This window comes from Phyllobates terribilis, unplaced genomic scaffold, assembly GCF_046119375.1.
Source record: "Phyllobates terribilis strain yellow unplaced genomic scaffold, ASM4611937v1 Scaffold_12__6_contigs__length_324123572, whole genome shotgun sequence".
NCBI lineage: Eukaryota > Metazoa > Chordata > Amphibia > Anura > Dendrobatidae > Phyllobates > Phyllobates terribilis.
The window spans coordinates 95,023,962-95,031,050 of record NW_027362772.1 but is presented as its reverse complement, the minus strand read 5'-3'; positions in this window follow the sequence as shown (position 1 = coordinate 95,031,050).

The window sequence follows — 7,089 nt, the reverse complement described above, 5'->3', positions numbered from 1 at the left end:
GTAATATTCTTGTACATAGGAGCAGTATTATAGTAGTTATATTCTTGTACATAGGAGCAGTATTGTAGTAGTTATATTCCTGTACATAGGGAGCAGTATTATAGTAGTTACAGTCTTGTACATAGAGGGCAGTATTATAGTAGTTATATTCTTGTACATAGGGGCAGTATTATAGTAGTTATATTCTTGTACATAGGGGGCAGTATTATAGTAGTTATATTCTTGTACATAGGGGGCAGTATTATAGTAGTTATATTCTTGTACATAGGGGGCAGTATTATAGTAGTTATATTCTTGTACATAGGAGCAGTATTATAGTAGTTATATTCTTGTACATAGGGGCAGCATTATAGTAGTTATAGTCTTGTACATAGAGGGCAGTATTATAGTAGTTATATTCTTGTACATAGGGGGCAGTATTATAGTAGTTATATTCTTGTACATAGGGGGCAGTATTATAGTAGTTATATTCTTGTACATAGGGGCAGTATTATAGTAGTTATATTCTTGTACATAGGGGGCAGTATTATAGTAGTTATATTTTTGTACATAGGAGCAGTATTATAGTAGTTATATTCTTGTATATAGGGGGCAGTATTATAGTAGTTATATTCTTGTACATAGGGGCAGTATTATAGTAGTAATATTCTTGTACATAGGGGGCAGTATTATAGTAGCTATATTCTTGTACATAGGGGGCAGTATTATAGTAGTTATATTCTTGTACATAGGGGCAGTATTATAGTAGTTAAATTCTTGTACATAGGGAGCAGTATTACAGTAGTTATATTCTTGTACATAGGGGCAGTATTATAGTAGTTATATTCTTGTACATAGGAGCAGTATTATAGTAGTTATATTCTTGCACATAGGAGCAGTATTATAGTAGTTATATTCTTGTACATAGGAGTAGTATTATAGTAGTTATATTCTTGTACATAGGGGCAGTATTATAGTAGTTATATTCTTGTACATAGGGGGCAGTATTATAGCAGTTATATTCTTGTACATAGGGGGCAGTATTATAGTAGTTATATTCTTGTACATAGGGGCAGTATTATAGTAGTTATATTCTTGTACATAGGGAGCAGTATTATAGTAGTTATATTCTTGTACATAGGAGCAGTATTATAGTAGTTATATTCTTGTACATAGGAGCAGTATTATAGTAGTTATATTCTAGTACATAGGGGCAGTATTATAGTAGTTATATTCTTGTACATAGGGGGCAGTATTATAGCAGTTATATTCTTGTACATAGGGGCAGTATTATAGTAGTTATATTCTTGTACATAGGGGGCAGTATTATAGTAGTTATATTCTAGTACATAGAGGGCAGTATTATAGTAGTTATATTCTTGTACATAGGAGCAGTATTATAGTAGTTATATTCTTATATATAGGAGCAGTATTATAGTAGCTATATTCTTGTACATAGAGGCAGTATTATAGTAGTTATATTCTTGTACATAGGGGGCAGTATTATAGTAGTTATATTCTTGTACATAGGAGCAGTATTATAGTAGTTATATTCTTGTACATAGGGAGCAGTATTATAGTAGTTATATTCTTGTACATAGGAGCAGTATTATAGTAGTTATATTCTTGTACATAGGAGCAGTATTATAGTAGTTATATTCTTGTACATAGGAGCAGTATTATAGTAGTTATATTCTTGTACAGAGGAGCAGTATTATAGTAGTTATATTCTTGTACATAGAGGCAGTATTATAGTAGTTATATTCTTGTACATAGGGGGCAGTATTATAGTAGTTATATTCTTGTACATAGGAGCAGTATTATAGTAGTTATATTCTTGTACATAGGGGGCAGTATTATAGCAGTTATATTCTTGTACATAGGGGCAGTATTATAGTAGTTATATTCTTGTACATAGGGGGCAGTATTATAGTAGTTATATTCTTGTACATAGGGGGCAGTATTATAGCAGTTATATTCTTGTACATAGGGGCAGTATTATAGTAGTTATATTCTTGTACATAGGGGGCAGTATTATAGTAGTTATATTCTTGTACATAGAGGGCAGTATTATAGTAGTTATATTCTTGTACATAGGAGCAGTATTATAGTAGCTATATTCTTGTACATAGAGGCAGTATTATAGTAGTTATATTCTTGTACATAGAGGGCAGTATTATAGTAGTTATATTCTTATATATAGGAGCAGTATTATAGTAGCTATATTCTTGTACATAGAGGCAGTATTATAGTAGTTATATTCTTGTACATAGGGGGCAGTATTATAGTAGTTATATTCTTATACATAGGAGGAGTATTATAGTAGTTATATTCTTGTACATAGGAGCAGTATTATAGTAGTAATATTTTTGTACATAGGGGGCAGTATTATAGTAGCTATATTCTTGTACATAGGGGGCAGTATTATAGTAGTTATATTCTTGTACATAGGGGCAGTATTATAGTAGTTAAATTCTTGTACATAGGGAGCAGTATTATAGTAGTTATATTCTTGTACATAGGGGCAGTATTATAGTAGTTATATTCTTGTACATAGGAGCAGTATTATAGTAGTTATATTCTTGTACATAGGAGCAGTATTATAGTAGTTATATTCTTGTACATAGGAGCAGTATTATAGTAGTTATATTCTTGTACATAGGGGCAGTATTATAGTAGTTATATTCTTGTACATAGGGGGCAGTATTATAGCAGTTATATTCTTGTACATAGGGGGCAGTATTATAGTAGTTATATTCTTGTACATAGGGGCAGTATTATAGTAGTCATATTCTTGTACATAGGGAGCAGTATTATAGTAGTTATATTCTTGTACATAGGAGCAGTATTATAGTAGTTATATTCTTGTACATAGGAGCAGTATTATAGTAGTTATATTCTAGTACATAGGGGCAGTATTATAGTAGTTATATTCTTGTACATAGGGGGCAGTATTATAGCAGTTATATTCTTGTACATAGGGGCAGTATTATAGTAGTTATATTCTTGTACATAGGGGGCAGTATTATAGTAGTTATATTCTTGTACATAGAGGGCAGTATTATAGTAGTTATATTCTTGTACATAGGAGCAGTATTATAGTAGTTATATTCTTATATATAGGAGCAGTATTATAGTAGCTATATTCTTGTACATAGAGGCAGTATTATAGTAGTTATATTCTTGTACATAGGGGGCAGTATTATAGTAGTTATATTCTTGTACATAGGAGCAGTATTATAGTAGTTATATTCTTGTACATAGGAGCAGTATTATAGTAGTTATATTCTTGTACAGAGGAGCAGTATTATAGTAGTTATATTCTTGTACATAGAGGCAGTATTATAGTAGTTATATTCTTGTACATAGGGGGCAGTATTATAGTAGTTATATTCTTGTACATAGGAGCAGTATTATAGTAGTTATATTCTTGTACATAGGGGGCAGTATTATAGCAGTTATATTCTTGTACATAGGAGCAGTATTATAGTAGTTATATTCTTGTACATAGGAGCAGTATTATAGTAGTTATATTCTTGTACAGAGGAGCAGTATTATAGTAGTTATATTCTTGTACATAGAGGCAGTATTATAGTAGTTATATTCTTGTACATAGGGGGCAGTATTATAGTAGTTATATTCTTGTACATAGGAGCAGTATTATAGTAGTTATATTCTTGTACATAGGGGGCAGTATTATAGTAGTTATATTCTTGTATATAGGGGGCAGTATTATAGTAGTTATATTCTTGTACATAGGGGCAGTATTATAGTAGTTATATTCTTGTACATAGGAGCAGTATTATAGTAGTTATATTCTTGTACATAGGAGCAGTATTATAGTAGTTATATTCTTGTACATAGGAGCAGTATTATAGTAGTTATATTCTTGTACATAGGGGCAGTATTATAGTAGTTATATTCTTGTACATAGGGGGCAGTATTATAGCAGTTATATTCTTGTACATAGGGGGCAGTATTATAGTAGTTATATTCTTGTACATAGGGGCAGTATTATAGTAGTTATATTCTTGTACATAGGGAGCAGTATTATAGTAGTTATATTCTTGTACATAGGAGCAGTATTATAGTAGTTATATTCTTGTACATAGGAGCAGTATTATAGTAGTTATATTCTAGTACATAGGGGCAGTATTATAGTAGTTATATTCTTGTACATAGGGGGCAGTATTATAGCAGTTATATTCTTGTACATAGGGGCAGTATTATAGTAGTTATATTCTTGTACATAGGGGGCAGTATTATAGTAGTTATATTCTTGTACATAGAGGGCAGTATTATAGTAGTTATATTCTTGTACATAGGAGCAGTATTATAGTAGTTATATTCTTATATATAGGAGCAGTATTATAGTAGCTATATTCTTGTACATAGAGGCAGTATTATAGTAGTTATATTCTTGTACATAGGGGGCAGTATTATAGTAGTTATATTCTTGTACATAGGAGCAGTATTATAGTAGTTATATTCTTGTACATAGGAGCAGTATTATAGTAGTTATATTCTTGTACAGAGGAGCAGTATTATAGTAGTTATATTCTTGTACATAGAGGCAGTATTATAGTAGTTATATTCTTGTACATAGGGGGCAGTATTATAGTAGTTATATTCTTGTACATAGGAGCAGTATTATAGTAGTTATATTCTTGTACATAGGGGGCAGTATTATAGCAGTTATATTCTTGTACATAGGAGCAGTATTATAGTAGTTATATTCTTGTACATAGGAGCAGTATTATAGTAGTTATATTCTTGTACAGAGGAGCAGTATTATAGTAGTTATATTCTTGTACATAGAGGCAGTATTATAGTAGTTATATTCTTGTACATAGGGGGCAGTATTATAGTAGTTATATTCTTGTACATAGGAGCAGTATTATAGTAGTTATATTCTTGTACATAGGGGGCAGTATTATAGTAGTTATATTCTTGTATATAGGGGGCAGTATTATAGTAGTTATATTCTTGTACATAGGGGCAGTATTATAGTAGTTATATTCTTGTACATAGGGGGCAGTATTATAGTAGTTATATTCTTGTACATAGAGGGCAGTATTATAGTAGTTATATTCTTGTACATAGGAGCAGTATTATAGTAGCTATATTCTTGTACATAGAGGCAGTATTATAGTAGTTATATTCTTGTACATAGAGGGCAGTATTATAGTAGTTATATTCTTATATATAGGAGCAGTATTATAGTAGCTATATTCTTGTACATAGAGGCAGTATTATAGTAGTTATATTCTTGTACATAGGGGGCAGTATTATAGTAGTTATATTCTTATACATAGGAGGAGTATTATAGTAGTTATATTCTTGTACATAGGAGCACTATTATAGTAGTTATATTCCTGTACATAGGGAGCAGTATTATAGTAGTTATAGTCTTGTACATAGAGGGCAGTATTATAGTAGTTATATTCTAGTACATAGGGGCAGTATTATAGTAGTTATATTCTTGTACATAGGGGGCAGTATTATAGTAGTTATATTCTTGTACATAGGGGGCAGTATTATAGTAGTTATATTCTTGTACATAGGGGGCAGTATTATAGTAGTTATATTCTTGTACATAGGAGCAGTATTATAGTAGTTATATTCTTGTACATAGGGGGCAGTATTATAGTAGTTATAGTCTTTTACATAGAGGGCAGTATTATAGTAGATATATTCTTGTACATAGGGGGCAGTATTATAGTAGTTATATTCTTGTACATAGGGGGCAGTATTATAGTAGTTATATTCTTGTACATAGGGGCAGTTTTATAGTAGTTATATTCTTGTACATAGGGGGCAGTATTATAGTAGTTATATTCTTGTACATAGGAGCAGTATTATAGTAGTTATATTCTTGTATATAGGGGGCAGTATTATAGTAGTTATATTCTTGTACATAGGGGCAGTATTATAGTAGTAATATTCTTGTACATAGGGGGCAGTATTATAGCAGTTATATTCTTGTACATAGGGGGCAGTATTATAGTAGTTATATTCTTGTACATAGGGGCAGTATTATAGTAGTTATATTCTTGTACATAGGAGCAGTATTATGGTAGTTATATTCTTGTACATAGGAGCAGTATTATAGTAGTTATATTCTTGTACATAGGAGTAGTAATATAGTAGTTATATTCTTGTACATAGGGGGCAGTATTATAGTAGTTATATTCTTGTACATAGGGGGCAGTATTATAGTAGTTATATTCTTGTACATAGGGGCAGTATTATAGTAGTTATATTCTTGTACATAGGGGGCAGTATTATAGTAGTTATATTCTTGTACATAGGAGCAGTATTATAGTAGTTATATTCTTGTATATAGGGGGCAGTATTATAGTAGTTATATTCTTGTACATAGGGGCAGTATTATAGTAGTAATATTCTTGTACATAGGGGGCAGTATTATAGCAGTTATATTCTTGTACATAGGGGGCAGTATTATAGTAGTTATATTCTTGTACATAGGGGCAGTATTATAGTAGTTATATTCTTGTACATAGGAGCAGTATTATGGTAGTTATATTCTTGTACATAGGAGCAGTATTATAGTAGTTATATTCTTGTACATAGGAGTAGTAATATAGTAGTTATATTCTTGTACATAGGGGCAGTATTATAGTAGTTATATTCTTGTACATAGGGGGCAGTATTATAGCAGTTATATTCTTGTACATAGGGGGCAGTATTATAGTAGTTATATTCTTGTACATAGGGGCAGTATTATAGTAGTTATATTCTTGTACATACGAGCAGTATTATAGTAGTTATATTCTTGTACATAGGGGGCAGTATTATAGTAGTTATATTCTTGTACATAGGGAGCAGTATTATAGTAGTTATATTCTTGTACATAGGAGCAGTATTATAGTAGTTATATTCTTGTACATAGGGGGTAGTATTATAGTAGTTATATTCTTGTACATAGGAGCAGTATTATAGTAGTTATATTCTTGTACATAGGAGCAGTATTATAGTAGTTATATTCTTGTACATACGAGCAGTATTATAGCAGTTATATTCTTGTACATAGGGGGCAGTGTTATAGTAGTTATATTCTTATACATAGGGAGCAGTATTATAGTAGTT